Source organism: Carassius auratus, chromosome 12 (assembly GCF_003368295.1).
Source record: "Carassius auratus strain Wakin chromosome 12, ASM336829v1, whole genome shotgun sequence".
NCBI classification, from domain to species: Eukaryota; Metazoa; Chordata; class Actinopteri; order Cypriniformes; family Cyprinidae; genus Carassius; species Carassius auratus.
The window spans coordinates 7,336,850-7,347,264 of record NC_039254.1 but is presented as its reverse complement, the minus strand read 5'-3'; positions in this window follow the sequence as shown (position 1 = coordinate 7,347,264).

Here is a 10,415-nt window from a genome sequence, read left to right as displayed (position 1 = left end):
CTGAAGAGCAGAAGAACAGTCTGGAAATGCAGTCTGCTCTGGATTTATTGGGTTCTGTGCGCTGGTGTGCCGACACTTTCTGCCAGGGTGCTGCTGGATGAATCAAGCTGCGCTCAGGAAGCCTGTATGTTGTTACGATGGAAATTGTGGAGAGTACATAAATTCTGCTCGTGCAAGAAAAGGCCAAAGGGCAGGAATTAACCTCCGTTGGGAAGGTGAAACAGACCACTGGAAAATTTCGGAGAGCGTCAGGGTGATTGAAATAGAGAGAGACAGAGAACAATGCCTGATCGGCTCATAAGGAATAAGGACGTCCAACAATCTATATTTACTTTCCAGCCTACTCTTATCACAGCATGAGTTTCCTACTCCTATTTCATCCCATAGGAAAGAAAAAGCACAAATGAGCTATTTTAAATGACTACAGTGGTGCACCGCAACCCAGAAAACACAATTACTTAATTTTAAACAATAAAAAGAAACAATAGAAATAATAAGAAGTAGCAAACCTCCAAGTTATGTTAGCAGGAGCTATAGAACTGAGAACATGTAGAGTAAATATCTACATGTTATTAAAGTCTGATTTATATGCATGTAAGCAAGGTACAATAAATATGTAAATATCATAAACTTGCACTATTAATATTTTCATCAGCACATAATAAATCAATGATTTCTGAAGGACCATGTGACACTAAAGACTGAAGTAATGGCTGCTGAAAATTCAGCTTTGCATTACACAGAAACAAATTTCATCTTAAAATATAATGCTTTAAAAAACATGTAAATATGACAGTAATACTTTACACTATTAGTAAAGTATTGACTATGTTTACTGTATATTAAATGCAGCCTTGGTAAGCATAAGATACTTAAAAAACTATAAAAAAATATTTTCAGCAGCCATTACTCTATTCTTCAGTTTCAAGGGATCCTTCAGAAATCATTTTAATATGCTGATAATTATTTTTTAATGAGTGCACATCAAAGTATTAATAACTGTGAAACATGCTGTTCACATACATTTTGTATCTGTATACTCTTATTTTAAACTACCATCATATTTGTTTCTACTGTACATTTACTCTAAAGAATTTAAGGAGAAACATCTGAGAAAAACATGATTTTAATAGAAGAAAAAAAAATGAAGAAAATCTCACTTTTCTCCATAATGTGTCATGCAAAAACTTCCTCGTTTATTTTTTGTTTCTTCAGCCATGCCATATGTGCTGCTGTGAAGTTCAGTGAGTCTATAAGACCAAGTTACAGCCTTATAAATATGCAGTTTGTTATTTTTCACAGTAGTTGGTTTTCTCAAGGTCTCGATGTGATTAATGCATCTTAAACCTGACGACAGTGTAAACAGGTTATATTACGTCTGAGCCAATGCTGAGCCAGACAAGTTCACACAGACATTCCATGTTTGGCTTTAGTATGACATGAAATGTGCCATTGTTTGCTTGAGGCACCTTTTCCTGAGACATGTACGTATGTTACTGTACATATTTATGGAATTTATAATGGAATAAGGCCTATTACAGACAAACTGGCTGGCAATTTGAAAAACTAGAGAAAGACATCAATTACACAGCTGTATTTGCTCAGGTGACTGACCTCTTGGTAAACAAAGCCTATGTTGTAGCACTTAACTAATGTGCTGTATATAAAATAGCCTGTTAAACTAATTTTTAGTGGTCTGCTTCATCTTAGAACATTGCATGATTAATTATGTGCAAATAAATCAAACAAAAACCAACATTTACTGTAGCCCGTCATTGGCTAGGGTGATATAGGGAATATGATCCAGGTAAGTGTGGTGGCATCTATGTGTGTCTACTAGGGTCAGGTAACAGAGTCCAGGTGGCAAACCAGGAGCACCCTGAGGACATGCTTGAGAGCTTTGTTTTGCATTTCTAATCTCTGGTTCCCTTTCTCTCTTGTTAGTGTCACTTGATCCAAGATGAGGTGAAAAGGAGGATCGGATCAACACAATGGAGTCCTTTTAATTAGCAGCAACGCTGGGATCCGCTCGAGAGGAGCCGGTGAAAGACGAGCATCACCAGCACAGGCTGTACAGTAAATTCTCTGTGTTTGACATTTTATCGGCTAATATTATTGAAGAATTTGAATTCGATCCACTAGTATAAATTAATCAATAAAGGACGGACTTAACATTTAGGCAAGGTAAGCAACTGCTTAGGGCCATGGTGAATCAGGGCGCTTCATCTGATATGAGCAAAACATATTTGCAGCACTGAGCAATGCAGCCAATCACAGACATATCTGTTGATTTATTTAACAAATGTTTAACTTAGAAGCCACTCACCGCTCAAAATGCAGAGTTTTGGTCAAGTGCATACTTCCCGCAAGCACGGGAATCCTCTCATTATAGCAGAGTGTAGATATGATGTAAATAAGATAATCACAGTGCAGTGTTGAGAGCTTATTGAATGAACTGAAGTGAGTGACAGCTTTAAGTGATTTTATAAGAGAGCACTCTTTGCATGCATTTTGGCTGTACAATTGTAACAATGAGGGTCTAGTAGGCAAGGTCAGATCCAATTGCAGCTTTTAATCAAACACTGAGCTAAGTCAGACAGGCAAACGTCATATACCAGCAAACAGAGTCCAGAGGGCAAGACAAGAGAAAAATCAAAAAAACAGGCAAAAGAACAAGGCTGGCAGCAAACTAGCAGAGGAGAGATAAATGGGCAAGGTTCAAGACAAGGCGAGGGACAGCACTGGGAAAAAGGAAACTAGGAAGCACTTGGCTAGGCTAAACAATACTGAGCATAGGTGTTTCTCAATGTCAAGGAAGGATCCTCGGAAGCCAGTATTTCGAGGATGTTACGTCATCGACATCCGTCGAAGGACTATTCCAATGTCGAGGATCCTTGGAATTTCAACCAAGGACTGAGTCCTTCGTTCGAAGAATATCCCATACACAGGAAAGGATGCATATGTGTATCCTTCGCGCTCTTCGTGCTCTCAAATCACCCACAATCCTATGCGCGAAGCTTTGCTATCTAACGTTAGTTCAAAAATTAAAAAATGTCGAACATTAACGTAGTCGGAGCGGTAACGGTTTTTATTCACGTTACCAAACATTTGTTATAACTGTAGTAAATATAAGTAAAGTTTGACGTTTAAATGCCAGTACAAATTACTACCGTATTGAAATTGTAAATTATACAAATACAAATGGTTAACTGAACCGGACCTGTCATTTAACAATTGGTTGCGTCAATGGCATTTATTTTATAAATAACTAGTTAAGTTGTCCAAAGTAATTTAATGATACCATTCACGTGTTCTCCCTATGCTAAAGAGGACTCTCACCTAGCCTCTGAAGGAAGTGACTTGGAAGGATCAGTCCTACCAAGGAAGTATCCTTGACATTGAGAAACGCCTCATGTGTATGTGAGAGCAACATTTAAAGTGTTATTGGAAACAGGTGAGTGTGTAATCAGAGGGGATCTTGGGAAATGGAGTACTGGGTGAATGTCTGAGTGGCGTGTGTATGGAAGTTCATAGACTGGATTCGTTACAACAATACTCTCATACAATAGTCTCATCAGTGAAAAAAAGTCTTGTGTTTCAGGTAAAATAATTGTATTTGTCTTAATGTCTTGTGTGCTATTCCTACGCGCACCGACGCAAAATGCTGCGCACTTGTATAAATGCAAGAGTGTGATGACTGGAGATTTTCGTTTGATTATAGATTACATTTTTTATTTTATTTTTTCCTTCTATAAACCTAAACTTTATTTCTTCAAAACACTTTGAATATGGAATGAGCTGCATGGTAAAAAATTATGTTTGTAAAAAGATTGAAAAAGTTTACAGTTTATTAAATTGACAAGTATTGTTTTTGATAACTTCTTCTTTTGTGATCCAAAACAAAATAAGGTAGCATAATATAGCTTTAGAACAGCATCAAGTTGACTAACTACTGGTCAAAGCACTAAATCCGCTCCTGTTCACCTGTTCACATTCTTTCAATTTAATAATAATAACAATAATAGGCGTGGTTTCTCTCAGCTTCCTCCAGCTCTGAAATCATTAAATTATTTTAAAAATAAATAAATAAAAAAGTAAGAGAAACATATTCAAGATATGAAAAATAAACATTTTATGGAAATACAGATAAAGACATTCAGTAATGTTGGCTGGGTGTTTTATTTTTCAGAGAAAATAAATGTTTTGAATCAATTAGTTTGACATTTAGCATGGAGCAGGCATGCCGTCGCTTTTAACCTCTAGGTTACAGAACGCCTGTATTTGTTCAAGCCCTCTCTCTAGCCCACATTACTGAAATATTGCTTCTCATTATGAGCAACACACCATGGCTTCTTTCAACGGCGGAAGTCTGACACGCCCGCTGGGCCTTTGGCTCTCCATCTCCCCAGTTTAGCAGTCCGACCACACTTACATCCCAAATCCAGCCCCAACTACAGTACACCACAGCACACGGGACCACCATGACAAATGAGGCCTCTCTTGAGATCTAGAGGTGAGGTGTGCTCACCTATCACCACATGAATACAGTAGTTCAGGGAGACTTGCTCTTGGCATTAGGTCACCGAACAGACGCACAGGTTCTCATAAAAGAGGTTAGAGGTCAAGTTTGTGTTTTGATGGAGTCCTCTCTCTGGATTTTCTCAGGCAGTGGTTCAGAATAGGAGTTTGACTTCGCCTCAGGGCCGTTTGGGGAACGGGGATCCAGGATGACGGCCAAACGAGACATCGATAAGAATCATGACAGAAACAGGGTTGTGTTAAGTCACTCAGCAAGTTGTTCGAGTAGATTTTAAAGATGAATAATGGTAAAAGAACGAGCAATACATCAACACATTTCTCAGTTTGTCCAAAAACCTTACACCAGCACTGTCAGTAGGACACGAACGAAAAGAACTGGACCTTCCTTGGTCCTGGTGGAGCCTGTGGGGCGTCTGAAATGATGATTATTTCAGCCGATTCAATCACAGTTATATCTCTTCATGCCAGAGCAGGTTATATGGCCCATATTAAAAGATCTTTATTTCCTGGTTTCAGATGGTGTCCTCTCCAGCACACCATGGAAATCGAGTTTCATGCCCAAAAAAAAGCAGCGGGAGCAGCAAGCCCTTAAAATCTCTACCCAGCCTCCACTGACATACAGACTTGCCTTTGAGGACTAACCAGACAAAACGAGGGAGGATTGGCTCTTCGTAAGAGTTATGGAAGTCCTGATCCCATTACTCGCCCCTTGAAGAATGTATATGTGTGGCTCGAGCGCTTTTAACCTTTCGCTGCTCCTGGCTCTGGATCACTAGGGCAGTCCAGCGCCTTTTTAAAGCGTTGCTTTTTGTCAACCTGATGGGCCATCCTCCTAAAGAGCATCTGTATTTCAGGGGGCTTCAGTTGGGAAGTAGTATATCCTCATTTTGAGAGCACTAGCCTCTGGACACATAGAGCAATCTTTAAGCTGAAGAGCACCGGAAATGATATAAGTGCTGTCAGTATCTAAGTATAAGATGTGGGAGGGAAATCACAGTAACAGTTGAGGAAAAGACACGAGGTTAATCAGTCATTGACAGAGGTCTGTATTGTTCAAGACAAACTGGCTTGTTGGAAAAGATGAGTCTTGAGTTACATCAAAAGGTTGCATTTGGTTTCAGTGTACAAATCCTTTTTTTTTTTTTTTTTACTTGCAAATGGGTTTGTATGCAAAATGAACAAGGTGAGTAAGAATGGAAAGTGGACACTCCCTGGCTGGTTAAAGGAACATTCCACTTTTTTTTTTAAATAGGAGAGTTCAAAAATGGGCCTAGAGTTAAACAGCTGAGTTTTACAATTTTTAAATCTTCGATCTTCGGCTCGGTCGGTAGCACTTTTAGCTTAGCTTAGCATAGATAATTGACTCTGTTTAGACTGTTAGAATCTCGCTCAAAAATGACCAAAAAGTTTCTATATTTTTTATGTGCAATGATATCATGCAGAGCCTGAAAATAGTCCCCAGCTAGTTTGTGTAGTTGCAGCAATAGCAGAGTTGCCGGGGACTATTTTCAGGTGCTGCATAATATCACTGTGCCTGCTGCACACATGGTACTGCAGCAAAGTTCCTTGATTATTACGCCGGAATGAGAGTATAGTTCCTAGACATCGGCCTAGAAAATATAAAAATATATACAAATATAGAAACTCTTTGGTCATTTTTGAGCGAGATGCTACTGCTCTAATCAGATTCAATGATATAGGCTAAGCTAAGCTAAAAAATGCTACCGCCAGACCCAGAGATAGGCTGAATGCATTTGAAAATGTTAAACTCAACGGTTTAAATCTAGGAGAGTTGGAAAATGAGCCTGTTTTTTTTTAAGTCAGTGTCCCTTTAATGCTAGCAAAGAAGTCTTATGGAAACAGCATCCGAAGTACAAGAACAACATATTTTGGTCTTTTAACAGGATTACCAAAAGCACAGGTGGAGAAATCAGGTGTTTTATCTCATTCTCCCTACCAACAGTCACCATGGCTTCTTGGAAAGAATCTAACAAAATTACAAAAAGATCAAATATTTATTCCAGTTGTTAAGACCAATTAAAAAGTCAAAGACCCGATGTGACGCACTGCTGTAAAAGTTTGAATTTGAGCTCTGACCAAGCACCAGATTTGGACTTATTCTTCATAAAGTATCTTTATCCCCCTTTTGATGAGACAGGTGCAGGAGTGATGTGAATGTAAAATACATTCTTGAAACCATGTGCATATGCCAAAAGTACTCAACAGATGCCAAGAAATGGATTCCTGCTGTATGTGAACAACAGATGCTGGATAAGCAATGCTTCAGTAATGTGTCTGTTTGCACAAAGCCACTAAATGATTAACATGAGTGGATGCATTGAGAAGCAAAATATTAAACTTTAAAATATTAAATAAAAAATACAAAGGAGAATAAATACAGCAAAAATGAAGAACAAAAACTTGCATGCATTGATTGACAAGTTAAAAACTGGATATAAAAAGTACTGTACATGAACAATTTTACAAATAAAAATGGAAAATGAGATGGAATTCAACAGAGCATATCAATGGACCAACTACCAGTTATTTGGAGCTGTACAATATAATGTAAAATATGAAGTTTCCCAAAGTTTAAAAAGAAAGGATGTCTAGACATGGTCTAATGTGTTATATTTGGTCTGTTTTTCCATCAGTTTAGTGATAAAGACTCATAGAGGTTTAGCCTCATAGACATCAACCCTTTAATTTATGTAAACTAATTGTTTAGTTAATCCCTGTTGTTATGGAATATTCCAGTCCTGAATATCATAAATCATCCAATTCATAATTTCATCAGGTGAGACTATGGCTCCTGACCAGTGCATGGACAGCTTTTGGGGACCACAGACAGCAGGTCTTTAAAGATTTTATGAACTGGCAAGTTAGCATTGCCACACAAAATGGCTAATGTGTCACAAATTTATAGCTTTTTGGATTAAATTGGCCAAATCGCAATAAAAAGCTGTATATCGGTTGCAAACCGCCAAATGCATCTTTTTAAAATACAGATCCAAAGTCACTAATGACTTCCAGGAAAACAGAGGGGGGAAAATCATGGAACATTATATTCAGACGCATACATTCTCATAATGCTGTGGTAATGTACGGAAAACGTCGTAAATTTGACTCTATAGTTCATGCTCTTGGGGTTCCAGGGCTCAGAACATTTCATGCGGTTCTAGATTGTTAATTTTAATACAGGGAGGGAAAAGTCTAAAGGTAAAGTGTGGAACACTATCAAATCTTGGTCAATGAATCATCAGAATGGATTTTAAGAAGGGCATTCTATTCCAATGCCTCCACATGATCTTGTCCAAATTAGATGCCAAAAGAATGTACCATTAAATGTACTGAAATCTGTTAAACCTCCGTCGATAAAGCTTTGCTGCTCCGATTTCAAAATGTACAAGCTCAAAAGACATTTTCGTGTTGTAGCTGCAGCGCTTTACTTCTACCAGTGGTTACAGAAAATCTGAGAGCCATCATGACACTGTATTTTCGTCTGAGTGCCGATGTTGTGATGCATTCCAACAACTTGTTCAAATCCCTGCATTCTCAGCTCGTAAATCGCAAAGTGTTGACTGGTTTACTGGTAAGGTTTCTGTGGCGACAAGTTCCTAGGTGATGGTTTGGTACTCTTGGGGTCTACAGAGCATTTTATGAATGACCGTGGCTGTTTAGAGTTGATCCAGTGGCTTAGAAAAAGGCCCAACAGCACAGCTTGGGAACAGCTGTAGAAACATTTTCTCAGCCGGTTTTTTTTTGCTCACCGATTCAAAGAGTTATTAGCAGCTCCACTATGAACCTTCAACAGGCACGGCGGAATGGATTCCTCTGACGGGGACAAAAAGAAATATTTGGAATATAATGAATAGAACTCACAGTAAGGAGCACGTATTCAATTCACACCAGGGGCTCGGTTTGTCTTCAGATCTCCCCTCCAAAACCATTCCCCAGTCTCATCATAATGGATTTATGATCAATAATCTCATCAATCTGTTATACATCAACTGCAGTCATGTCTGTGTTCTAAATGCCTAAGATAGCGGGTCAGCTGAGAGACGATGTCAGACATGCTCAGTACATACTGTTGAAAGAACGCAGATGTTAGGGGTGGAAGAGAATGAACACTTGACATAGCCAAATGTATAACTTTTGGTGCACAAATGGAAAAAACACACACACAGGGGTATTTTGACTTTTAGCAGACCAAGTTATTTGCTACAAGCTTATTAGTCAATACCACAAAAGGAGACAAACCATTTACAGGAATAAGGATGAATAGTCAAAAAGACATGACTTTACTGAAAATATACGAAAACATGATTATGAGTTGTGTACCCAATCTTAAAATTGAAGGAAAAATAAATAATAAAACGTAAAGGTTAAAATGGCAATGCTCAATATGACAGATGTACAAATGAAAGCCCCTGAAAAAAAAAAAAAAAATATATATATATATATATATATATATATATATATATATATATATATATATATATATATATATATATATATATATATATATATATATATATATATATATATATATTATTCAAATATATTATTTTCAGTGATTAATATAGAATATTGAACATGTTAAAAATAAATAATAGATTTTATAAAGAATTTATGAATAAATGTATAAATAAATATTCTAAAAACACCTTTTAATGTATAAATAAATATTAAAAATATATAAGAATAAATCTTAAATACAAAAAGATATTACAGCATAGATTACAGAAAACCATTTTTTTTTTTTTTTGCATGCAATATACACACATATTAATGTAAATATATTAGACATTTACTATTTACAATTTATAGAATAATTAGCCACAAGACATCCAATACAGCTAACCAGCTCAAAAAATATGGTGCGCTCATGAGCAATGCTAACAGACTCTCTAGAGGTCTCTATCCCCATGTGTTGTTTCACTAACAGCTCAAACTTACTCAAAAACATGTGAAAAGGTCATGAAACCTCACAATTTCACATGCACTCTTTCTTTCTGCTTCTGGAAGCTTTTGGTGCAGCCCGTGAATTTTTTTTATATTTTTTTGGCAGCGTTCGACTCTCAGCAGGAACGCTACAACAGATGTGTTGATGCTGATGCTCTCTCTCATTCTCAGTCATTCGTTTTCTCATTCCTCTTTCTTAGTTACTGAAAGAAAACCCTCTAGAACAGTCCAAGCAACAGGGGGTCTGTGTGCAAATATGATAAGAGCAAACAAAGATTGCCAAAACAAGAAACAAAGAAAGAGCGAAACAGAAATAGAATCATGGGAAAACAAAAGTGAGGAAAAGAAGTTGAATGAAAGGGCGGATTAAGGGACTAAGAGAACGAATAGTGCACTAGATAAAAGGGCAAGCAGCGGCAGAAGTGATGGATGAATGAGTCTGGTTGTGTGGATGAGTGGAAAGAGCTTTGGATGTGGGATGGCATGGATTTCCGAGCAGGTTGCGGGGCTGGTCCTGGCAGACGAATACAAGCCGTTTATTAACAGCGAAGCATTAACGACCTCCACGGTCCTCTCCAAAAAACATGAACGAGCTTTAATCAAACCGTGCCTGTGTTACAGATGTAGAGCCTCTCCAAAAAAGGAGGAGGAAGAAGGGGGCCGGGCGCAGGTTTGGGCTCGGCCAGTTGTGGTTTCTGGGATGCAGAGGTGGGAAGCTGCGAAAACAATTTGGGCATCTGTGTGTGGAGCACATGTGGAGGAAATGGGAGAACATGCTGATTATTTGAAGCGTGGGGAGAGATGGAGAGAGCATGGAGAACAAACACAGACCTGGAATGAGTTTTGGCTGGTACTGATTGGATGGCAAATATTAGGAAAATCATAATATATTGGGCAGAATTTCTGAGTAT